Source organism: Macrobrachium rosenbergii, chromosome 21 (assembly GCF_040412425.1).
Source record: "Macrobrachium rosenbergii isolate ZJJX-2024 chromosome 21, ASM4041242v1, whole genome shotgun sequence".
Classification (NCBI taxonomy): domain Eukaryota; kingdom Metazoa; phylum Arthropoda; class Malacostraca; order Decapoda; family Palaemonidae; genus Macrobrachium; species Macrobrachium rosenbergii.
Genome location: NC_089761.1, coordinates 62,208,256 through 62,235,231, shown reverse-complemented (window position 1 = coordinate 62,235,231; position 26,976 = coordinate 62,208,256). Strand labels below are relative to the sequence as shown.

Here is a 26,976-nt window from a genome sequence, read left to right as displayed (position 1 = left end):
ACATCAGTCGATTAACCATTGGGGATCTAGTTCAGAAACGGGTATATATATATATCTATATAATATATATATATATATATATATATATATATATATATATATATATATATGTGTGTGTATGTATATATATATGTATGTATATGTGTGTGTGTGTGTGTGTGTGTTTGTGTGTGTGTGCGTAGTTTTTCCATATTTAGATATTATCGTGGATGTCTCCTCGCAGAAGTAAAATTAAGAAAATATTCTGTATAAAAAAAATATATATTATACTTTCAAGTGAACTTGCTCACTGGGACACGCAGTATCTACTGCCCTGATTATTCCACTATTTTATTTTGCTTGTTCCAGAAGCATCGAAGAGAAAATGTGTCCAAATACTGCCAGCAATCAAATCCAAAATGTCAGCGATGTGGATGACAGTCGTGATACTCGATACAATAAAGTGGTCTGATTTCTCCGCACATAAAGTCAGAACACTAAAATACGATATCCCATAAGCGATGAGATCTCTATAAACGATTATAATCTGTACATCCATAAGTTGAGAACGATGACAGGAAGATTTCTAAACTTTTGAAATATCATATATTTATCACACTTAGGACAAGATCGTCTGATTAACTAATTTTTATGGACAAGGAGCAAACGCTGTCATGATGTTTTAAACCAGAACATTTTTCCTTACTCTTGAAGACGTTTACACTAAGATCACGAGAATCTCCAAAAGTTTGCTTCTCAAATACTTTGCATTTGTCACACGTTTAAAAGCAATGAACATAATGCGCGCGTGAGGATGAAGATGCATGACAATTACCTTTACAAATTGACTTGGTTAAATGTATCTCAAGTAGAGTTACTTTTAACGACCTTTATACAGCACCGTATACCATTTCATAAAACCAGTCTTTACACAAATATTAATCTCTTCACTAACGTAAGAGCAAAGACTGGTTACCGTGTGCTCAAAATTTAACGATGTAGGGTTGAACTAGGATTCGTCATTAGAGGAGGAGCCTTTCTTTGCGAGCAGATGAGCGCAGAGACGTCACTTCTCGAACTGGATATGAGCTGACGAGACTGAGATCTCTCAGCGTCTCCTGTAATGGCAGTTTAATTAACGGCACCGTTTAGCGTAGAAACGTAATGTGATATCGTTATTAAAGAAGAACTACTGATAACAGGGAGCAATATTAAATGTTTCAGACGTGTATATTCTGTTACAAGCAGAAAGCTCGTGAAATTCAGTATCGTGCGTACAAAACCAAGCCGTGGAAGCCAATCTTTTTCAATCCGACTCCATGATTAAACGAACCCATTTTTCTGGTATTTTTTCTAATTTCCCTTAACGGACTGGACAAACCAGAAATCTTAGCTCACCCAAGACCATTCTTTAGCTTTCTGAGAAGAAAACTATTGTGCCGTCTTTTTTCTGTCCGTCCTCAGATCTTAAAAACTACTGAGGTTAGAAGGCTGCAGATTGGTATGTTGATCATCCACCTTCTAATCATCCTAGGGCCAACCCTAGGAGAGCTGTTAATCAGCTCAATGGTCTGGTTAAACTAAGGCATACTTAACTTATTAACTCTAGCATCATTAGTTTTTATTTTATTTAAGGTTAAAGTTAGCCATAATCGTGCATCTGGCAACGATATAAGCCAGGCCACCACCGGGGTTTGGTTAAAGTTTCATGGACCACGGCTCATGCAGCAATATACCGAGACCACCGAAAGATAGATCTATTCTCAGTGGCCTTGATTATACACTGTACAGAAAACTTGATTGCGCTGAAGAAACTTCGGCGTATTTTTAACTTGTTTACACTTAAGCCTGATGGGATGAACAACTTAGTGCTTTAATTGTTTTTCAGTCATGAAGGCCAAAACTGAAAAAAAAGGAAAAAAGATATTTGGCTAATAAAAATCGTTATATTACAAAGAACTTTCTAATCATCTCAGGCAGAGAAAGAGAAAGAGAGATAGGTGGAGGAGGGAGAGAGAGAAAATCTCTTCGTGCATGGTCGTTATTTTTACATGCTTTTATTTAACTTAACTTCTGTGTCTGTCTGTCGTCAAATCTTGCAACGCAATTTTCGACCTGTTCCCTTCGCCCGATGAACTTGAAATTTTGCATGGCTCCTCAATCCCGGTGACAATAAAACCTTACATGATCAGTGGGTCAGCAGCGACCCTACAGTGACCTCTCCCAGTATCTCAGGATTTGGATGACACGCTTTGGATTTTTCACAACTTCTTTGACTCGGTAGAATCTATCTTCTATATAACCCCTCCCCTTCCCTCTTCCATCCCCCTACCAGCCCCTTCCTACTCCCCCTCCCCTTCCCTCTTCCCTCCTTCCCATTCCCCCCCCCCTTCCCCATTCCCTCACCCTCCCCCGTAAACGGATATCAGTTTCGTTAGCTACAGTCATATATCGGTTACCATTTTTGTCAAAACTAAAAAGTATAAAATAAAAAAATATAAAAAAGAATTTAAACACGTATTTATTAACATGCACTAAAAAGAGCAAAATAATTTTTGAGACACACAGGACTTTCTTACAATGAATCATGTCTACAAAAATAACAGCGTGGGCGCCAAACATGGAAGGAAATGCTACAAGAAATTTTATTTCTTGTAGCATTTCCTTCCATGGAAGGCGCCCACGCTGTTATTTTTGTAGACATGATTCATTGTAAGAAAATCCTGGTGTGTCTCAAAAACTATTTTGCTCTTTTAAGTGTATGTTTAAATTTTTTTTTTTATGTGCTCAAACCTCTTGTATCATCTCCGCGAGTAGAAAGAAAGCGTAGCCTATAATTAATACATTCCGCACCACTAGGTTTCTTCCGAGACTTGGAGCATTAGGCTTCCTCTCTAGTTTGAAATATATGAAATCTATTTTTCAAAGCTTCATGAGACTATACCGGTTGACGGGTAAAGAAGGTTTCCGAATGTTCGCTAAGTAATCAGCGTCCATTTCCGTTTAATGATAAAATCTCAGATGTTGTTCACAAGAAATGGCAGACCGTAGGCCAATCACTGTCTCCTCTACTCTGTTACAACGTTAACTTCTTCTTTCGCAGAAAGATTTGGAACTTCTGATTTCTCCCCTTTTCCTGCTCCCAAGGACCGAGGTCTGTCTCATTTCAACTTTCTCCTCCCTTTGCCTTCATTTCGATTTGCTGTTCATTCGTTGCTTAACAAAATAATCAATTCTACCGAAGCACTTTTCTTACGATAGACCTAGGTATATCTTAACTTTATTCATAATGCTTCTACTACCTTGGTAAGAAAATCAGCAAGCGTCCGTTGACAGGTTTGGTCTATATATATATATATATATATATATATATATATATATATATATATATATATATATATATATATATATATTTATATACTTTATATATATATATATATATATATATATATATATATATATTTATATATATACATATGTATATATATAAATATACATATATATATATATATATATATATATATATATATATATATATTTTATATATATTATATATATACATATATATACAGTATATATATATTCATATATATTATATATATACATATATATACAGTATATATATATTCATATATATTATATATATACATATATATACAGTATATATATATATATATATATATATATATATATATATATATATATATATATATATATATATATATATATACAGTATATATAGTATATGGCTTCTGTCACTTAAATCAGAACTGGATTTAAGCATAAGCAGAGCAAGTGGCGACGAGGTAGTGACCTTTCACCTTGACTTCAAGGAGAATTCCTTAGAATAAAGGCGGAAGATCATGCTTCTCTTGTTTCCCTTTCCTGGCACCCAAGAGGAACCATAATTGACATGAGTACTATCAATTAAGATTCCCGTTGGACCTAAGTCATTTCATAGGTGTAATGAATTCGACATTAAGTGTGTATATACTGTATATATATATACATATATATATTATACATTACGTATATATACATGTATACACACACATATATACATATATATACTGTATATATATGTATATATATATATATATATATATATATATATATATATATATATATATATATATATATATATATATATATATATATATATATATATATATGAGCGTGTCTTCACAGTTTGAATGGAGGTGGGTAAATAACGAGTAATATAAGTAATGAGTGTGCACTGAATGACTATGGCGCCAGCCGAACAAGAATAGCCAGAAAATGTTGGATAGAGAATTCCATTTCAAAATACACTTGACGTGATGCTTCCCCGGCGATGCTGACCTGTTCCAGAGCAAGAAATCTTAGATGGATGCGAGGAAGCCTTAGAGGACCAACTTCCTCATTAGAATAGAAAAAGAACGAAGTCAGAGCAATAAAGACGGATCGCTGTAATTCTCCGGTAATATATAACGCAACCGAGAACAATGGTCTTAGGTTTCAAATGATACGACATCCTGGATTAAGTGGGTATGGATAAGATTTTCTTGAGCCAAAGTAGCTCCTTGTTGAAGGCCTTGATATTTTCCGCAATAAAAGGAAAAAAGGAATGATAAATCCTTCATCGAAATCAATGAAAATGTTGATCTATGGTCCTTAAATCCCCCATTTGAACGGTCTGAAGTCCTGGCTTGAAGACAGAAGAAGACCCGCAAGTGAGCGCTTGCACTTGCAGCAGACCCGAACACAATAAGATCCCGGAATAACAACGTCGTTTGAACAAACATGGTGCGCGCAAGTTCATTGTCATTTTGGCACCTTAAAAGCTCTGGAATGGAGACCGAGAACTTTCTGGCTAGAAGATTTTTTGCTAATCAAATTCTCGTTTCAGATCATTGTTTTAGAATTTCAGCCTGTCTAATTTCTGAATAGATCAACCATAATTTATGTATTGCAGTTTATATCTTTAGACAACCAGATTACACTATTGACCTAATTTTTTTACTATTGGTATTTTTGTAGTTGTGCTATTTATTAAAAGAATTTTCCGTTTAAGTTACAGTATTTCTTTCAGAGTTTGAGCAAATGAACCAATAGTAAGTTAAATTTCTAGATAGGACGATTGACCTCATTCTCCTTTTATTTCCTAAAATGTAAAAGTAAACTTCCAGATACTTTGTTTTTACAAAATAGGCGAGTAACGTCAACTATTCTGCGAATGATACCTATTCGGGTATTCGGGTCAAAATCACTTCCGGTTCTCATGTACTACAAAGCTAAACAAATGGTCTATCTCTTTAGCCTTGGCTCCGCTATCAAGCTCCGAGAAGATGGCTCAGTTATGTCTGTACCTTTGTATTCATATCGTCTGTCTCTCCTTATGTTCGTCAGTCTGCCTGTCTAATTAATATACATACATACATATGTATATATATATATATATATATATATATATATATATATATATATATATACACACACACTACACACACACACACACACACACACACACACACATATATATATATATATATATATATATATATATATATATATATATATATATATATACACATATATACAGTATATCAATGGATGTATGTATGTATGTATGTTCCAGCATACCCTGAAATGCATTGAGCAATTTCAACCAAACTTGGTATACATATGACGTACTGTCTGGAAAAGAATACTGTGGGGGTAAGACACCACAAGCACCAAAGGGTGGGAGGAGCTTCACTGAAACAGGGCTGGTTCTGCCCGTAGATTTAGTAACTTTACGAATTTGTCATACCTAATTTCGGTATACAGAATACATGGCTTACTATCTGGAAAAGAATATTGTGAGGGTAAGGCACCAAAGGCACCAAAGGGTGTGACAGAGAGAGAGTCAGAAGGAGAGAAGAGAGAGAGAGAGAGAGAGAGAGAGAGAAAGAGAGAGAGAGTAGAGTGGATGTTAGGGAAATGAAAGAGGGAAAGTGACAGGGAGGTTGGAGAGACAAAGGGAGAGAGAGAGAGAGCAAGAGAGGGAGAGAGTGAGAGAAAGAAAGAGTAAGAGGGAGAGGAAAAAGTTAAGTATACCTTAGTTTTACCAGACCACTGAGCTGATTAACAGCTCTCCTAGGGCTGGCCCGAAGGATTAGACTTATTTTACGTGGCTAAGAACCAATTGGTTACCTAGCAACGGGACCTACAGCTTGTTGTGGAATCCGAACCACATTATATTTCTATCACCAGAAATAAATTCCTCTAATTCTTCATTGGCCGGCCGGAGAATCGAACGTGAGCCTAGGAGAGTGCTAGCCGAGTACGATATCGACCCATCCAATGAGGAACTAGAGGGAGAGGAAGTGAGAGAGTGAGAGGGAGAGGAAGTGAGAGAGTGAGAGAGAGAAAGAGAGTGAGAGGGAGAGGAAGTGAGAGAGAGGGTAGAGGGGGTGTTAGGAAGGAGAAAGAGGGAAAAATTGAGAGAGAGAGAGAGACAGACAGACAGACAGACAAAGAGAGTGAGCCAGAGAGGAAGTGAGAGAGAGAGAGAGAGGGAGAGGAAATGAGAGAGAGAGAGAGTAGAGGGGGCGTTAGGAAGGAGAAAGAGGGAAAAATTGAGAGAGTGTGAGAGAGCAGAGTGGGTGTTAGGTAAGAGAGAGAGAGAGGGAGAAAGTTTTTTGGTTGTCATTCAGTGTTATCCCTGGCAGTGCCAGGTTGGTCAACTAGTAAGTATATATATATATATATATATATATATATATATATATATATATATATATATATATATGTATGTATGTATGTATGTATGTATGTATGTATGTATGTATGTATGTATGTATGTATGTATATAGATATGTGTGTGAGTGTATGCGCGCAATTGTAATAGCCACAACTGCCCACCTACTTCTCGATTTCTTCACACTTTGTAGTAAAAGCGTATCCAAAAAATGCGAAGAAATTGAGAAGTGAAGAGGAAATTATGGCTGTTATTAATACGTATAAATCGGGTACGAACGAATAGTAGATTATACATGTACAGTATATATATATATATATATATATATATATATATATATATATATATATATATATATATATATATATATATATATATATATATATATATATATATATATATATATATATATATATATATATATATATATATATATATTAAAAATCACAGCAGATGCACGTGACTTCAGTGTATAAGCGAATCCACATTTTGCTGTGGGATTCATTTATATATATATATATATATATATATATATATATATATATATATATATATATATATATATATATATATATATATATATATATATATATATATATATATATATATATGCAGTATATATATGTGTGTATATTTTATGATCAGAGGTACTCTTCTCCAACAAAAGTAGATACATGAATACACCTGGACATCTCCAGAAAGCAGTCATAGAAACTAAATAAACCACACAGCAATTAATCAAGATAGAAAAATAAACCCCTGAGAATGTTAGGAGCAGTTGAAGAGCAAATATTGGCAGCGATCACCAAGTTGTGAGTGCCACTCTGCAGCTGAAATAATTATAACGTGTAAGGATAATTGTAACGTGTAAGGATAATTATAACATGTGAATCATGGTATGTCAACGAGATTTTATCCAAAAGATTTTGCTGATTTGAAGATAAAGTTTGAAGAAGGATACTGCTGTAGATAGTCAGATGGCAGGATGGAATGAAAATGATACCATAAGGAAAATTATGGTAGTTCCATATGGAGATGAGCTAATCATGAAAAGGAAAGGGAGATAACTTACACATGTCCTTCGCACCAGCCAAAGAAGAGCGCGCGATAGCGTCAGCTTGGTTCCTGTGGGCACCAGAAGAACTGGAAGAAAAACGGCAGATGGAGGAAGAAAATGTGAGTGAGCGGCAGGTGGGAGTCAGGGCTGAGACCGAGAGGCAAAAGCAAACCCAAGATTAAAGTCAGCAGAAGAATTCCTTCAGGGATAGAAGTGAGGGCGCCATGATCAGTAAAGGAGAGCTCCTCCTCTCCCAGGATGTGGGAACAGCCTTGCACCAATATGGAAGTTGTTGCTCCACGGAAAATGGCGACATCTCAAAAGGATTTGCAAAACGATACCGGAGGCAGGTTGGCTGGACCTGTACACAGTCTTCTCACGAGATTTTGTTTCACACTTCTTAGCGACTTCAGGAAATGTCAGTGACTGTTACAAGATCAAACTAAGTAAAATATATTTTGAAAACATTGGTGTAATTGCGTAAGCGCACACACACAACACACACACACACACACACACACATATATATATATGTATATATATATATATATATATATATATATATATATATATATATATATATATATATATATATATATATATATATATATATATATATATATATATATATATATATATATATATATATATATATATACTTCTATGCAGGAGACGTGAATTTTTTTCTTGTATTGCAATTCAGTGTGCCCCAGAATTTTCAGCTTATTTCATGTTCAGCTTGGCTTGATTTTAGTTCCATGCATTTCATATTATTATGTGTACAATTATGATTTTATTTAAAGCATGTACATATAGATTACGTATAGTTCTGTATACTATCAAGCAGAGCAAAGTTTTCAACAGATTTCTTCTTGTAATTCTCCCAAACACTTACCTTCTTAGAGGGTTATCTAACTTTACGCAACCAGCGAAGTGAGATGTCGCTTTTCCTGTACGGGAAACAACCCTGAAGTGAATGACTCTGTTTTTCCCACTCTCACGCACTGGTACAGCAATTCAATATTTCCCAAGTATTTATACATACATACATACACACACACACGCATATATATGTACAGTATGCATATATATATATATATATATATATATATATATATATATATATATATATATATATATATATATTTATATATATATATATATATATATATATATATATATATATATACACACACACACACATATATATATATATATATATATATATATATATATATATATATATATATATATATATATATATATATATACACGTATGTTTGTCTGTGTGTGTATGTGTTCGTGTGCATACGCATTTACATCAATGTTTTCAAAATATATTTTACTTAGTTTGATCTTGTAACAGCCACTGACATTTCCTGAAGTCGCAAAGAAGTGTGAAACAAAATCTCGTGAGAAGACTGTGTACAGGTCCAGCCAACCTGCCTCCGGTATCGTTTTGCAAATCCTTTTGGAGATGTCGCCATTTTCCGTGGAGCAACAACTGCCATATTGGTGCAAGGCTGTTCCCACATCCTGGGAGAGGAGGAGCTCTCCTTTACTGATAATGGCGCCCTCACTTCTATCCCTGAAGGAATTCTTCTGCTGACTTTAATCTTGGGTTTGCTTTTGCCTCTCGGTCTCAACCCTGACTCCCACCTGCCGCTCACTCACATTTTCTTCCTCCCTCTGTTCTTCATATTATCCTTTGGCTTACTTCTGCCATATCACTTCACTCCCTGACTTAGTTCTGGCTCGTCACCATAGCTTTTGTCATAAAAATCAAAGTGGAGGAAATTCTGTGCTAGAAAATATGGATTGCATAGAGAAAGATGGGACTGAATCTTATAAGCCCGATTGCTTGATATAATTATGGGCGATGACGGTGAACCTGACTTCATATCATTTACTTAAGAACCATATAGAATACCACTCTACAGTTTCACGACAAAAGCAATAAAAAGCATTTGATGCAGGACAGTGTGCCACCAAGGGCCCTTAACAAAAGAGTACGTGCACCATATTAATACAGGCACTGAACGTGATATTGAAAGTTACCTGCCACAGTGAAAATCATGGGAAATAAGGAAACCCTTATTTCCAAGCAAGCCTTTCTTGAGGCAAAAGGCACCAGGATGCTGATGTCAATCAAAAGGGAGAACAGTCTCTCCCAGTGGTCAAACAAAAGATCTGGAGAATGTGACACTGATGCCATCAGTTCTATAGTCACTGGAAGCCTTGTGAACAATGCTACACTCTCTGACAGCATAAAATAAATATGTTCTGTCGAGCAGACACCTGCAGGCCAAGTCTTAACGCTCTCTCTCTCTCTCTCGTACCCTGCCCCGCTTCGCTTGTTTGGCGAAGGGTAAGACCAAGACGTGGCTCCCACGTCTTCTCTTTCGCTGACGTTTGATTGCCCTTCCCTTAATATGGGTAGCCCAAAGGGAAACAAGGCAAAATTCTCTGCTACATTCTTACTTTAACTGCTGAATCAAGGAGGACTACAAGCATAGAAAACTTCCACGATACACGCGCGCACACTCACACTCCCAAACACACACACACAAATACGAGTATATATATATATATATATATATATATATATATATATATATATATATATATATATATATATATATATATATATATATATATATATATATAATGTATGTGTGTGCGTAATTGTTATATTTTTCATAGGTTTAAAGCAACATTTTTCCTCGATATTTTTCTTCTTGAATTTCAGGTATCTACTATATATCCAAACACTAACGATGATTGGATCTTACCACCAACTATTTTAACCTGCTTTATAAGTGAAAAAGTTTTTTCCTTTAAAATCACCGAGGAGTCAATCGTAGGTGAGATTTTTAATATATAATGAACTTTTTCATACTTTAGTATGTTACATCATATTCACAGCAAAAGGGTAAAATGCTTCTTTAAGTTAAGTTAGTAAATCTGGCGTGTTCACAGTCAACTCAGAGATTGTTTTAGCTTCATATTATTATCAATAATTCTTCGTGCTTGAAATTTGTGCATCTTATATAGCATAAATAATGCTTCAGGATTTTAAGGCTCCTCTTTAGGAATAGTGTTATTCTTTCTTAGTATCTGAAATGTGATTTTTTCTCATCTTATTTTGCCCAATATTTTACATTTATTTTTTTAGATTATTTTCCCAATCCTTGTTTGTCATCATCACCTTTCTTAACACTATTATTATATTCATTATTTTTTTCACAACGTACCTTGGCTGGTATCTCCGAGTCTGGACCAGGGCTGAAACCAGCCTCCTGAGCATCTGACCCTAACTGCTCTGTTTTCTTAGGTTTCAACAGTCCCAGTTATCCTTGCTGTGGCAGCAGTGGACTCTTCTGGGGCGAGGTTTGTTTATCTAATACCCTGAAGGATCCTCCTCAGGTCCTCTGGGATCAATCTAGTGCTCCCAAGATGACAGTCACTACTTCCTCTATAGCTTGCCATAGTCTCCTTGTGTCTATCTTTCAAGCTTGGTACTTTTCTATCTTTTCTCTTCCTCTTTCTATAACTTTGGTGTCCTATGCCCTAGCTACATCTATCATTGGTACTTTCTGGGTTTCTTTATTTATCAGGGTTAGTTCTGGTTTTATAGCTCATATCACATAGTCCTGTCATAGTCCCTGGGTACCCTGATTTTTTAATTTTCCAGGACTTTTTCTGCTGTTGGGTTGTACTTCTTGTCTGCAAATGGTAAGCTATTTTCCTTGCAGAACATCCATTGCAAGGCTTTGGCGACTGTATCATGCCATCTCTTGTATTCAGTTTGAGATAATGCTGAGCATTCACAACTGATGTAGTTAATAGTCTTGTAATCTTATTCACGTTTGTGGTGCATAGGTGTTGATATTTTGCCATCTATTTTATTTCGTAGATATCGTGTACGTAATTTTTGGTCCTGTACTGCCATCAACAGGCCTTCAGTCTCCTTGAGCTCTCCCTTAATCAGCCATTGCCAACCTCCATCTCCAGCTACATCCCAAGTCTCGGGCTTATTGTTGACAGAAACTGTGTTTGAGGTAGCCTACTGCCCAAGTGTTCTTTTCACGATGTTGAGACAGCCTTCCTCCTCCCTCCTTTTCTTCTTGGTAAATAGAGCCTTGCCACATTTGCTTTTGGATGTTGTGCATTATTGATGGTCATCAGTTTTCTTGTTTTCCTGTCCATGATTTCCAGGTCGTCATCTCTCTAGTCTACTGTTCCTCCACCATATCCTACCAGTCACAGTCCATGTAGTGATTGCCTTGCTTCCACATTTGAGCTTGAACTGCAGTATCACCCCAATCATTTATTTCACTTTTTGATGTTTAATATTGTCAGCCTCCATGATTTCCAGGTATTTGTATTGAGTTTCCCATTTCTGTTCCTTAGGCATTAAGTTTGTTTCCTCCAGGTAGATGTACAGCTCCTCACTCTTGAAAACTGATGGTAATTTTCACATGAATGTCAGGCATCTAATAAGTTGGAAGTTAGTAATCGCATTACCCTTTTCTTGGTCTTTTTGTAAGAGTGATGTTCTATGTGTTGTCATCCTGTGCGGTGCATCCTTTTGCTCTACACATCCCTATAGTTGGTAGGCAACTTATCCATGCATGTTCTTAGGTTCTTGAGACAGTATCCCTGCAAGCTGTCCGGTCCTGGGGCTTCTCTGTTAGGCATCTTTTCCAGCTGATTTCTTACTTTCTGATCGTAATGCTTATCTATTGCTGTTTAACTGTGCCTCCTCTTTCTTCACTCTTAAGACCCTGTAGCCACTCCGCATTTCCCTCATTCTCCTTATGGGAAATTGGGTTGCTCAAGATGTTTTCCTAGAAACTCTTTCCATAATGCAGTTGTTCAATTGGTCTTCTGGTTTGTGTTGAAGAGCTTGCTTTACGTATATGCCTTTGCAATGTTGCTGATTTTGATTTCACTGGCTGAGGTCTTTAAACGCTGCTGCTCCTTATTCTGCCATGCTGTACTTCTTTTCTGGGGTTTCTCTGCTTCTCATTTTTCCATTCTTGATTCCTTTATTCCAAGTCAGATGTTTCCTTAACGCTTGGATTTACTACACCACTCTCCTTTTTGCTTGATGAATACCTTTCTCTGGTTTGTTCCTGGGTTGTTTACTTTCAGCTTGGCCCCTATTAGCTCCATCATATGTAAGCTCAGTGGTTTTAGTGGCACTGCTGGTCTCAGTTGTTCACAGTGCCTGGTCAATTTCTTTCGCTTTCTCTTTCAGTAGGTGATTGTATCCTTTCAGTTTTGTAGCCTGATTGCTGTGTCTTATCTTTGTGCTGCATATTGCTTCAGTTTATCCGATATTTTGTTCCTGACACTTTTCAGCATTTGGTTTTAAGTCATTTATTAGTTTTGGGATGTAGAATATCTGGGATGTTCTTCATGAATTTCCTTTTGTCCTATGTTTCTTTGTGTTATTATTATTATTATTATTATTATTATTATTATTATTATTATTATTATTATTATTATTATTATTATTATTATTATTATCCATCTACTAATTTTCTTTTAATTCTGCAACAGCTAATTTTGGATGTTCCACCAGCACAAAATAATGAATGAACATGAATTTTGCTTTGATGAACAAAATTGCAAAAGTTTCAGCTGTCTTCTTTTCCTGAAAGTTTCTCCTTCATTTACCTGTTAACTATTATGCGCCATGACTTCTTGCGAGTGACTATTGCCACTGATTCTGAATGTCCCCTTCCAAGCTTCAGTCAGTCATTTCATCTAAATATCTTCCTCCAAACCTTCCACAATACCAGTCAACTAAAATCTCTTCTCAAAGCATCCTGTTTGTCATTCTATCTGAGTGTCGCCCCTCCAAGCATTTAAAGTGCCATTGTTTCTGCCTATACTTCTCAAAAGCATCCAAAATGACATTTTTGATCTAGACGCTTACCACACAAAGCGCTGCTTCAGCAACCCATCGCTAAGGTCACGGTTGCCAAGAGACAGAGTTGACACTGAGGCTAAATTGATTAAATTTACTTTCATTAAGGAGTCAAGGAATTCAAATACAATGCATGAATTGTATTTGAATTAAGTGACACTCTTAATCCATAAACGGAGGATTTGCTTAATGGAATTTGCTTAATCAAATCCCTGAGTATTTGGGTATTTTAATCTTCACACATGAATCAAGTCTTGGCTATAACTTTACTACAGAAGAGAACAGAAGTAATTTCAATTATCATTCTCTTTTCATACTGACTGCATTTGTAACAGACATTTAATGGAAAAAGGACTACTCAGTCCATAATCAAATACTGTTTAATAAAGATAAAATTCACTGTAGATTTTTTAAAGTAAATAACACTACATAAATGCAGCAACTGCAGTAAATATGAATCAAGCCGTGTTTTCAGATTGTCGTGAGAAGCATTTTGCAGAAGTTTGCCAACCCGAAAATACCCGAGGTCTCTCCTATGATCATAGAACCTTAACCCCAGAACATTTTACCTCATAGACTCAGCGGCCTACTCGTGATTCAGATGCATGATCCGCCAAGTCTATGCTTGGGTTACAATACACGTCCTTGTTATTTTCAGTGAACGACTCAGAAAATAACCTTTGTTATCAAACGCAATAGAGGGGAAGAACGGAGATGTTTATTTTAGACTGCATTCGTATATGCACATATATGTTTGGAATAAGATATTTTAAAGCATTACTTCTGCACCTTCTATTTGGGCGCAGAAATTCGGAATTTACTTCAGCTTGGCGCTAGCTCAAGTAGGCGAGGCGAGGAATGAAATAGTGATGGCTTTACTAAGAGTGACACGTTGATTACGCTACATAATGAGAGTGACTAAGTGAAGGCATGGAAATTTCTTCATCGTCAAAACAGGCTTATTCGCTCTACACAGTCAAGATTAGCCACACCTCATTCTTGTACTGATAGTTTGACTCTTTACAAGTGAGGCCTTTGCTGGTTTAATGTCTCAGTTTCGGGGATTTTAGATATTTCCAGTTTTCTCAGAGTGAAAGTTGCTTCTAAATGTTGTGGCTTATTTTGGTTCTGTAGTTAACCATACAGACTTTTTCATGATTTTTTGTACTGATCATAGGCTTATTGATATCAGATAATTATCAAATAAGGCTATATTTAATTTCTATACTGTGTAGTTCTTTTTAAAGTGCAACAGTTTTGCATAAACAAAAATAATTGTGCTTATACATAAACAGCAATTCTATTGGTCATCATCCGTTTTAAACATTAATTTTTCGGCGTCTAGTAGTATTAGGAACCACATCTAACCAGTCTCGAGAGAATTTTCGCTGAATCCTGAACCAACTCGTGATATTGAATAAGCTGATACTTACTAACAGGAGATAACACGGCCATGCAAAAAGTCGTAAGGAAAGTCAGCATGCAATGCAGATGAACTGCAAAACATTCCATGTGTGTAATAACTGAAGTAAGTCATGCAATGCTTCCGCAAAAGTTGTACGTGACTTGCTAAAGATTAAAAAAAAGTTATTTCATATTCATGCTAGACTAGAATATGTCTGATATATTAAAAAATTAACAAATTCATGGTTTTCTTCAAACAAAATCATATTCATACCAACATTTTTGGGAGGCCTCACTTCTGATACGACAGGTAGTGGGGATATCACTTCGTATATATTCTCTTAAGATATTAGTTATATTTGTTATATGAATGGCATAAATAACTCTAAAAATGTAATTTTATACTTATAGATTGTATAGAAGAGTCAAGAAATGTAAGTATAATTATTTTGATGAAGAGTTTAGGTTTCCCACTCCCTGTGCTTATTATTTTTTTAAGTTGCGCATCCCTTTGCTCGATTGTTTTACCTTGGTAAGTCAGTAAAGAAGAAAGGTGTATGGTGTCATTGTTTTAGGTCTGAGACCAATGAGATCAGCTTCATTTTGTGTAAACAAGTTCTTGGAAGTGTAGAAAGAAAATGAGAAAAATGAGGAGATACGGAGACTAATCGCGGGAGAAGAGGAGGTCCTTCCTTCCTTCGTGAGAGCCCACCCACTCTGCCTATGGACTGATCGAGGAAGTGACCCATAAGTGCTTCTTGCTTTTTGACACTTTTTGACAGACATTGCGACCCAGGTCCAGTCAGAGATTCGTTCGATACACGGGACCCTTTCTGACAAAGGCAGTAAGTGTTATCCTTATGTTTGTTCCATTTTCTGTGACGGTTTCCGTCGTGGGAGAAGAGGGTATGGGCACGACCTTAGGCAGGCTGCTCGAGGAAGTGGTGTTGTTTGTAGCCTTCGTAACTGCTGTAGGTGCTTATGTGGCCCACCGTAGGGCAGCCGAGATGATGATTGGCACTTGTTGGCCAAGGGTAGGCTTTGCTTTATCGAAGGGAGGCCAAACCTTCGGAAGTCCGTGCTACCGAAGCGCTGGGGACGTAGCCTAGATACGAGGGCCTGTGGCCAGGCTCTGGGGCCCAGTCTTTTCTGTTCTGAGAGTGGGAGGCCTTTGCTGGGCTCCACCTCCCGAACTTCAAAAGCTACATTTAGCCTAGTCTAGTCAAGTCTAGTTGGTTCTGATTAGTAGGCGAATAACCCAAGGTTATTTTGCAGTAGCTTAGGCTAAGCTAACTTTGGCTTGGTTAATCCAGCGAGAGGAATAGCCTTGGCTACAGTAGGCATAGATGGTGCAAGGAAGGTGTGATTAGGCTGGGCTGTTTTGTAGTTATGAGTGCATACTTTGGCTTTCGGGCAATCTTATCAAGTCATTAAAGTTTTAGAATGATCACTGATACGTTGTCAGGGGTCACTTGGGTTGTAGGCCCATTGAATATTTAAACATTTTTCCCACAATGATGAAGTCCTAAGTTGGCTATCTAACTGGTGCAACTTGTCAGGTGAGACAGAGCCATGTTGCCATGAATTCAATTCAGTATTGAAATGGAGTTTTTCCTGATAGTTTATAATATGAACAATTCTGAGATAGCCTGTATATCCATCGGAAGTGCTGCGTTAACTCATTATCCACTTGTAATTCATTATCCTCTCCCCCTTATATCTAATAAGTTGAGGGACTTTGTTTTGAAACCAGGAAGTTTTGGGTTGGGGAAAATCAAAATATTAATGAAAATTGAGAATTCCCGCATGGACACATTATAACTTAGGCTAACCTAGGATGCCATTGCCTACCTAGTGTCAGAGGCTGACCCATAGAGTGAATTTCAGTGATACATCCTGACAGAACGTTGAGTATTGTCAATATGTGGCAGTGGTATATACAAGAATACGTCCTTTTTGAAGTCAATGAAATTATATAACAATGCCTCAATCAGTATTTGCCAAGATTCAATATAGATATGCTGATGTCAGCATTCAACAGAACTGCAGAACCTCTTAATGTAACTGAAAATAGCTTGAAACTGCTGTAGTTGCTATAAGAGCTAGAATAAAACAAAAAGAATCTCTGGATTTTGATTAATAACATCATCAGAATAATGGCTGCAATTTTATTATATATTTTGAATACAGTGAATTTCCCAGCTGGTGGGTCAACCATCAACACAAGAAACTTAGCAGTTTGTCTAAACAGAGAAGAAAGAGACCCAGAAAAAGATTAGATTGGACAAATTGAAAGCTTCTGTAATTTTAATGACAGTAGCACCACCTAGCAGATACAAAATGAATGATTTTTCAAGCAGTGAAATCATTGACACTCATACATCATTGGTTAATATTAATATTGGCATAAGGAGAAAATTGGCAGTGTCAACGCATTGAGTATGTAGATAAGCAAGAGGTATAATTTCTGCATCCTAGAAATATCTTGGTAACAAGCATCACATACATATATGAAAAGTTGTTGCAGTTACCAAGATATAAACAAAAAAAAGCAAAACTAAACAACACTAAATGATTAATGTCAGACTGGGAAGCAATATTTATATTAACTAACGTGTAACTCATTGCTAACTTAAAAATTAACATGGGCAAAATTCTAACTACAATCACCAAGACCATCATGCAACAAATATTTTTCACAACACAAAAAGTAACACAAGTAGGTCTACGTCACTTTGCAAATGAAATGGGCCACTGACAAAAGAAGTATGGAGTAGTGTGTTTGTTTGTATTTTTAAAGTTTGTATTGCTCTTTAAAGATTTTGTCACTGTTTATTTGGGTCAATTCAACTGCAAATAGCAGAGCTTATTCCCAGGCCATGGTTCTTTTAATCACACAAGTAAAATTTTCATTTTAGATTACAAGAGACTCCAGTTTGTTGGCACATGAATTTTAAATGATTTTCTCAAGTTTAGTCCAGATTTTCAAGAGAGAATGGGAATATTATGGAAGAAATTTTCTAGTTATTTCTTCAGAAGCATTCACATTGCATTTAAAATGCAATGTAAAGCAATTGCTTGATTATTCAAATGCAGTGAAAAGCAATTGCTTAGTTATTAAAATGCAATGAAAACCAATTGCTTAGTTTTTAAGCATAAAGGTAGTTTATTTCCAGTGCTGCACCTATTTTATAGGGGAGTCCAGAAGAAATCAACTCATTGGCAGAGGTTTCAGTGGTTAAGATTTTTTTTTACTTCCGTACATTGACAAGTTCCCTGTAACAAAAAAAGCAGAATTCAGACTTTTAGTTTTCATAAAATGCAGTATAGGTTAAAATGTGAGTATTGATCAAATAACCAGGCTATTGGTCAGTGATAGTGGAGTTCAATTAGACTTGACTAGCCAAGTCAAATGTAAAGGAAGTTATCAGAAAGGTATAAACTTGTTGTATGGTAAAGATTGAAGCATTATCTCAACTTATGTGTAGACTGTTAGTTCAAATCTTTGAAGAGGCATGATGGCTTAATCACTTGCAGGTAGAAAGAATTCCTGATTCCAGAAATATATTTTTGGAGAAATATGGAGCTGATACCATTAGGAGTTTGGAATATGTTGTAAAAGATCATTTTTCACATTTCAAATCGATTATTTACTTTTATACAGAAACCCAAGAGAAAAGAATACAAATGTGTGTACTTAAAACCCACTTAACACAATATTTAAATAAATAAATTGCTTTTATCCTAAGAAAACATAAGCCCCATTGGGTTTTTATTAGATTAAATATGTAAATCACTTAATTAAACACCAAAAATTGTACTTGTGCCTCTCCGGAGGCTATGCCAGTAATTTCTGGCACTCCTGCCTCTTTGGAGGCTGCGCCATTGGTTGCTGGCACTCCTGCATCTTTGGAGCCAACACCCATGGTTTTTGGCACTCCCACCTCTGGAGGCTACACCAGCTGTAGCTGGCATTCCGGCTTCCATGGGTGCTGCATTATTTGTATCTGGTGCTAGTGTCTCACTGGAGCCTGCACTACCAGAGACTGAAATTCCACCTCTCCTCAGGCATGCCAACCTTGTCTGGTGCTCCTGAACTTGAGTTTTATATGACACTTGCCAAGTAATTACATAGCTGTAGTTTCTACTTTAAACGGCAGCTCCAGAATTGAAAATTTGCGGTAGCGCTCTTTTGTTTTGGTGCAGGTAAGTGCCCCTCTCACTTTCGGGGAAGAATAGGTACAACGTAGCTAAAGAGCTCAGTTCGTTTCTGCCGTTGATGACCGAACATGGGTCGTTCAGCAGCTGCGTTTTGTTAATTCAGTAGTTTCACTGGATGGTTTGGTTGTCTATCAAAGGATTTGGTGAAGTATTCTTGTTTCAGTTTATTGGACTATTATGTCCGAATGAGTGTGACCAGTAACCGGTATTGCAGGAAAGGCTGTAATGCTAGGTTGACTTCATTTAAATATGACGAAAATTCTATTTGTTTTCACTGCCATGGACAAGCATGTTCCCACGACTTGACATGCGAGGAATGTAAGGATTGGGCCGTAAGTAAATGGAAAGTGTTGACCAATCATTTGGATAAATTAGAGAAAGCTAGGCCTAGGAAAGTGGCTGCTAGAGCTGAGGCTAGGGCTTCTGTGTCCTCTACCCCTAAACCAGCTTTTTCTACACCTTTGACTTCTTGTTCCTCAATTCCTACTTCTCTCACTCTCCCTACAATTCTGTTACCTAGCTCCCTTCCCTCTGAACCCAGTGCCATCGCCAGTCTCGAAGCTCGGATGGATAAGAAATTCAAAGTTTTAGTAAGTACTGTTGCTCAGATATGATCATAGTGTAACTGTCGGTGCAAGTGTCTGCACCTAGGTTAGTGTTGGGGAGGGGGTGGCTACTTGTCCCATTGATGCTCCTAAATGGAGGTCCCTGCCAAACTCCTCTGCACCTGGGAGGAGGCAGACCATAAGTCCAAGGGAGGTCGGTGGTGTTTGCCCATGAGTAGTTGCTTCCTCAGTTGAGCCTGTTGCTGGTCCCAGGTATCGACAGACAGCCACTGGAAAGGAGTCTTACGGATCCCCTAAATTTGGTCACTGTCAGACTCCCCTTCACCTGGGAGGAGGCAAACCATAAGTCCAAGGGAGGTTGATGGGGTTTGCACACGAATTGTTGCTTCCTCCCCTGAACCTGTTGCTATTTCCCAGGTTTCGGCAACCAGACGCTCGAAAGGTGTCCAATTGGATCACACCTTATCTTCCAGTGGTTCGGATTCCAAACCCAAAGGACACAGTCAACGTTTTCAGGGGTCTTCTAGGTCTGTGAAGAGGCCTGTTGTGGACGTGAGTACAGCAGTACAGTACCTCACAAGCGCCATAAGGATCAAGAGCCCTCTTGCAGCTATTGGGACGACAGAGCTCCCATTGGTTCATAAGTGCCCATAGGCTCACAAGTGCCAATTGACTCCCAAGCAGTTCTTGTTGCTATTTCCCAAGGAGATTGGATATTCTCGATAGACATGAGAGACGCTTACTTTCATACCCCACTATACCTGGATTCCAGGAAATTTCTGTGGTTCGCTCTCAGGACAAAGTTTTCCCATTTCGGGCTGTATGCTTCGGGTTGTCAACAGCCCCTCAAGTCTTCACCAGGGCTAATGGGCGTGAAAGTTTGTCTATATCTGGATGATTGGCCCTATGTTCATCATCCCAGAAGTGCATGGAGGACCCTCTCAGAACCCTTCAGTTAGCCCAGGAGTTGGGCAGGAAAAGTCCCAACGAGTCCCTTCTCAGACGATAGTCTATTTGGGGATGAAGATAGACTCTCGGGTTTTTCAGGGTTTTCCATTAGAGAAGAGAATACTATCATGCACCCAAAGAAGTGCGTCATAATTTGAGTCTTTCAGACCTGCTCAGCCAGTGACTGGATGAGCCTGCTACTGACTCTCTCCTCCAGAGAGATTTGCGTTTCTTTGGAGATATTGCATGCGAGGCCTTTGCAGTTCTTTCTGAAGGTCAGTTGGAACAAGAAGAGTCTTTCAGATTCCTTCGTATTCCCCATCACACAGGAAATAAAAGAAGATCTTCGGTGGTGGCTCATAGAAGGAAGGTTCCACTCACGAAGTCCCTATGTCATCTGAACCCGAACCTATCATTATTTTCCGATACATCGGACCTAGGTTGGGGAGCAACATTAGGACGATTGGATGTCTCAGGGAAGTGGTCCCTTCGAAAGAGGAAACTGCACATAAATCTGTAGAAGTTGAAAGAGATTCACCTGGCTCTTCAACATTTTGCCACAGTAACTCGAGTCCCAGTGATTGCGGTTCATTCCGACAACACAACATCTCTGGCTTATATTCGAAACCAAAGAGGCACTCACTCTCTGTCACTGTGCAAGTTAGCCAAGGATCTCTTTCTTTGGGCGTACAACAACAATACAAAGATTCCTACCTGCTGCGTTCAGGGCAAGTTAAGCTTATTAGTGGATGAATTGAGCCATTGCAAACAGGTTCTACCCACGGAATGGTCGCAGAATCCACAGGTGCGCACCGACCTGTTAAAACAGTGGGAACACCATCAATAGACTTGTTTGCAACATCCAGGATCCATTGCCTCCCCCTGTATTGCTCTCTGGCACCGGACCCTCAGACTTGGGCAAGGGAGGCGATACTTTAAGATTGGTCACACCTGGAAATGTATGCCTTCCCTCTGTTCAGTCTAGTAAAATACATGATCAACAAATTTAAGACTTCTCATCATGCATCGATGATCCTAGTAGCTCCCTTTTGGCCTCAAAAGTTCCTTCTGGAACTTCTGTCAGACTTTCCATGTCCCCCCTCCCCCCCCCCCACAGAGGAAAGATCTTCTCAGACAGCCTCACCTCAACATTTATCATCAAGGTTCGTCCACTCTCGCTCTGACAGGCTTTAAACTGTCAGGAAACTTGTTAGAGTGAAAGGATTTTCAAGAAAAGTTGCGAATGCTATCACAAAATGTAGATGCGACTCCTCTTCAAAGCACTACCAGGCTAAGTGGGCAGTTTTTAGGAGATGGGGTAAAGAACGCAGCATCTCAACGTCTTCTATCTCTGTAGCCTAACTAGCCGAAGTTTTACTTTACCTGGGATCTTTGAGAGGCCTTTCGACGTCTACGATAAACGATTACAGGTCCATGCTGAACTCAGTATTCAAGCATAGAGGTGTGAACATTTCCTCAGACCCGGACATTTCAGACTTTGACAAGTCTTTTGACACCAGAAACGGAGTCTCAGCAGCCAGTGTCTTGAAACCTAGACACAGTCCTACATTGGTTGTCAGGCCTGCCTTTTGAACCTATGCAGGTGTCCTCCTTTAGGGATCTGTCTAGAAAAGACACTTTTCTTAATCGCTATAGCCACAGCGAAAGATTCAGCCAGTTACAAGCCCTGGACAAACAAGTAGTTTTTTCGCAAGAGACAGCTATTTGCTCCTGCATTTTAGGCTTCTTAGCCATAAACAAGTACCTTACCTGTCTTAACCCTTGGCCTCATTCTTTTTTGGTCCAGAGTCTTGCAGAACTGGTATGACCATTTGAACAAGAGTGTGTTATGCCCAGTGAGATCATTAAGATTTTGCATCGAGAGACCCAAGAATATCAGAGGGAATTCTTGTAACCTTTGGTGTTCTGTCAAGAACTCTTCACGTCCTCTCTCCAGGAATGCTATCTTTCTTTTTGGGAGACATTATTGCAGTGTGTCACTTGGGAATTCAGGAGAATAATTTACCGTTGTTAAAATTAAAAGCACATGAAGTACAGGCAGTAGCCACTTTGTTGGCTTTTTAACGTGATCTCTCTCTGGCTACCATAATCCAATGGACTTACTGGAAGTGTCACTTGGTCTTCGCCAACTATTATCAACCTGATGTTGAAACTGTGTTCGAGGACTACAGTACACTGGGTCCATTCTCTGTGGCTGGCGTGGCACTAGGGAATGAGGGGTAGGAGTGATCTCCTATTTCTCTGTCACCTAGCCTTGGTTAAGGTTTTTGAGTTTTTGGGAAGCCAGGGGTACTTAGTACTTGGAGTACCCTCCAATCTTTGTTTTTAAAGGATGGGTAATATATGTTTTTAAATATCTAACTTCCCTGGTAGTTACATATATATAGCTTTATATCCGCCCCGATTCGTGTGTAGCGACAAATTCAAAATTCGCGGCCTTGTCGCCCGATAGATGAGTCAGGTGGCCATACCTGACATCCCTCTACCAGTGCCGAACCATTCCCAATTGTCCTTAGGAATTCCCTGCAGTACGTTCTATCAACACGTTGGAAATTAGCTCTACTTTTGGTTGCTACTACAATTGGTGAAGTACCCATTACTTGTTTGGTTTTTGTTGATGGCTTCGCTGATTTTGGATTTTCACGGATTTTCTTTCTCATGTTAGCCTATTTGGTCGGTTTTCTGACTGTTACAATTATTCCTTTACAATACTTGCTTTTCAAGATGGCTGACCCTGTTGTTAGAATGTGTGTTAGGGATGCAAAGCCCGGCTTCCCAAGGCTGCTCTTAGTCCACACAGTTTGTAAGAAATGCAGAGATCATGTTGTGCACTTGATGGTAGATGCAAAGTGTGAAAGTTTGTCCGAAAGAGTGGAGGAGTATGATCGCTATGTGAGGCGGAGTTGAAAGGACAGAATTAGGAGGCTAGATCTTCCAGTGTCCTTTCAGCTAGTCTTCTGATAGTCAAGTCCTTTCTAACGTCTGATACTAATATTCCTGATCCCTAAGGTTATAGTACAGATCCTCCTGCGGTCGGGAGTAAGTAATCCGTCATTAAAGGATATAATGAAACATATTTACATTACATAGGAGTTTCTGTGCAATCCCTTTCTTCGGATAGGGAAGTGATGTGGGGGGCAGTGCGTAGTTTGCAACAGAAGTTCGGTGACAGTGTTAGTGCAGTGGAGGGTGCGTCCGTTCGTGTCTGTCACGCTCCTAGCCCTAGACCTCTTCCATGCTCCCCAGCCCCTGGGAGAAGGCGTCGACAGGCTAAGGGAGGTGAGAGCGTTGAACAACGGCGAGACGTCCTCGAGCGATCTTGTTAGCGCATCCCAGGGCAGCTCCCCTGCGCCGCCAGGAAGGCGAGATGAGGGCGTGTTTGTCTTCCTGGATGACATAGGAACCCAGGCGTGGTTGGCGTCAATGCAGAATCCTGAACCTATCAGAGCGCGGAGTCCCCTTTCGCTCAACAACCCTCTTGCGTAAATGGAGCTCTCCAGAGAGATTCCTGTCGGAAGAGGCAGCGTTTCTGCTAAACAGAGCGTGGGCGCATACCTGCGTCGGAGGAGAAGACGTATACATGACTTCAGTTCACGCTTCTCCCCCGCCCCCAGAATGGGACGTGTCGCAAGCTGCGTCACCACCTCTTCATCAAAAGATCCCAGCTAGAGTCTCCGAAGTTGTGGAAGCTCGTGCAGTGCCATCTCCAGTTGTTTCCCAGCAGCAAGTGGCACCTCAAGTAAAGTTCTTGTCAGTCCAGCAGTCCCTTGCGTCTCTTTTGACTCACCACAAGTCGCAAGGACTAAGAGAAGAAACACACAAGAAGGAATCTAGGGCGTCAACAGACCCAGAAGAGGTAAGGCAAGAATCAGAACAACAAGGCTAACCCAGCCAGCAAGAGCGCCAAACTGTGACAAGTTGCAGCGCTCATAGGCCTTCCCGCAACAAGTTGCACGGTGGCAGAGGAGAGGGACAAGGTCGTGAAGCTCCCTACGCGGCAAGTTGGGCGCATCGTGGCACTTGCATAAGCAGCACGATTCACCACGTTTCCCCACTCGTTCGACAGCCGGAAATAAGCGGATCCTTTGGAAGAGATCTCGAGGAAGAGAGGAAGCTCAGAAACTCTTCGTGCTGATCTGAAAAGACTTCTTACTCTTTTGGCGGACTTATTTCCTACGATTTTCAACAGGCCATTACTCGAGTCCTCCCTACATATTTGATAGAATTGAACCCCAGAAGTCTGCACTCATTCAAAGAAGACAGTGTTGGCAAATCAGTGAGAGCCTTTTCGACACTGAATGATTGGATTTTGAAGAAGAAGGAACAAGGAAGGGCAACTTTTCCTTTCCCCCGACAAGATTGGCTTCTAGATCCAGCGTGTGGTACGAGACTGGGGAAGCTCTCGGCTTGGGAGTTCCTGCCTCCTCCCAAGGGGACTTCTCCAGACTCGTTGACTCTTCACGTAGAACAGCCATGACAAAGCCAAGGTTCTGTGGTCCGCCAGGGTTGGATCATTTTAACAGAAAGGCGTCTTCAGAACTATTGAAGTCTTCAGCTTGATGGACTGGACTCTTTTAGCTCTTGCAGAGGTTTCAGATCAGAAGATGACAGCAAATGCACCTTATTGCTGTCTCGATAAAGCTGTGAGGGGCGGAGTCGGTGAACTTTCTGCCCTTTTCACAGCAGGTGTTATCAAAGAAGCTTGAGCTATGCTGTGTTCGTTCGTGTCTTCTGGGTGACTATGAGCTCAGAAATCTGAACTGTTGTATGCTCCCTTAGTAAAGCAACTCTTCCCTTTGGGGCTGGTTAAAGGATTTATCGAAAAGCAGCCCTTGGCATGACAATCAGCAGATCACGGTCAAAGGACTGCTAGGAGAGTTCTTCAGCAAACTTTTTAGCCGGGAAGGACAGGAAGCTCCTCCTCTGGCGTCAGCCCTTTAGGTAGGGAGGCCCTTTCGAGAGGAAGTCAGAGAATGGCTGCTGGAGGACCTTTGTAAGAACCCAAGGCAGCAACCAAATCAAGTGATGCAGCAACATCGAACTGAAGTGGGAGCCAGGTTATCACTTTTGTAAAGTGAAACCAAGGGAGGCGGACGTATGGACAGTCGAAGTTTTGAAGGGATACAAGATTCCCTTCCTAAGGAAGCCCCCTCTTTCACAAGAACCGTTAGGTTTGACAGCTACTTACTCGAGGGAGCAAAGCAGCAGCTCTTCAGAACAGGTGACCCAGATGCTATCAAAAGCAGCAATAGAGAAGAGGTAAAGGACCTCTCGTCAGAGGTTTTACAACAGACTTTTCTGGTACCCAAGAACTTCGTGGGGTTGGAGACCAGTTCTGGGCGCTCAAGTCCACTGAACAAGTGCGTAAAGCAAAGTCAAGTTTGCCATAGAACAGCTCGTCAATCCTGGGCACCAGACAGGAAGACTGGATGGTTTCGATGTAGACCTACAGGGCCCAGCGTATTTTCACGTACCAATTCACCGAACTGCAGAAGATATCTGAGGTTTTGTGCATCTCGGGACAACCTATCAGTTCCGACACTTTTGTTTTGGACTAAGCGCCTTACGCGGCTCCTTCGTTTTTTCTCGAGTGGCACCGAGCGTAGCTCTGGTTACATCTAAAGGGATGCAGTTTACGATGTACCTGAATGATTGGTTAATCAGAGCCAGATCGCAAGCAAAGTGTCTGGAGGATCTACAAGTTACAATGAATTTGGCGTAACAGTTAGGTCTGGTAGTGATGCAAATCACAGCTAACGCCTTCACAGGACATCATCACCTGGGGATGAGGATTCAGGTCAGTGGTTTGGACTTTCCAGCCCGAAAGCGCGTCTAGATTGCTTAGAAAGGTAAAGCTCTTTCTAGGGAGAGATGGACCTGTTTGGCGAGGGAGTGGATGAGTCTGCTGGGGACCCTCCTCGATCGAACATTCGTCTCCTGGGAGGAGCTACATCTCGTCCACTTCAGTTCCATCTGTCAGAAGCTATTGGAAAAAGGAGGCCAAGATCTGGAGGCGTCAGATTCCTGTCCCTCTGAGAATCAAAAATCATTTGAGTTGGTGGAGCGACCCCAAAAACTTCAATTAGGCCTCGAACTTCAGCAAAACCCGACCCTAGTGTTG

The 26,976-nt window shown here is 39.4% G+C and overlaps 1 protein-coding gene across 1 annotated transcript in view; it reads left to right on the top strand.

The window, feature by feature from the left end:
* Positions 1–15,589: 15,589 nt before the first annotated feature.
* The window catches only part of Cul1 (cullin 1), a 191,129-nt gene continuing 179,742 nt past the window's right edge, over positions 15,590–26,976 (top strand). Inside the window, exon 1 of the mRNA XM_067123913.1 lies at positions 15,590–15,944. The gene's annotated coding sequence lies outside the window, so the exon portion shown is untranslated. The remainder of the gene's footprint in view (positions 15,945–26,976) is intronic.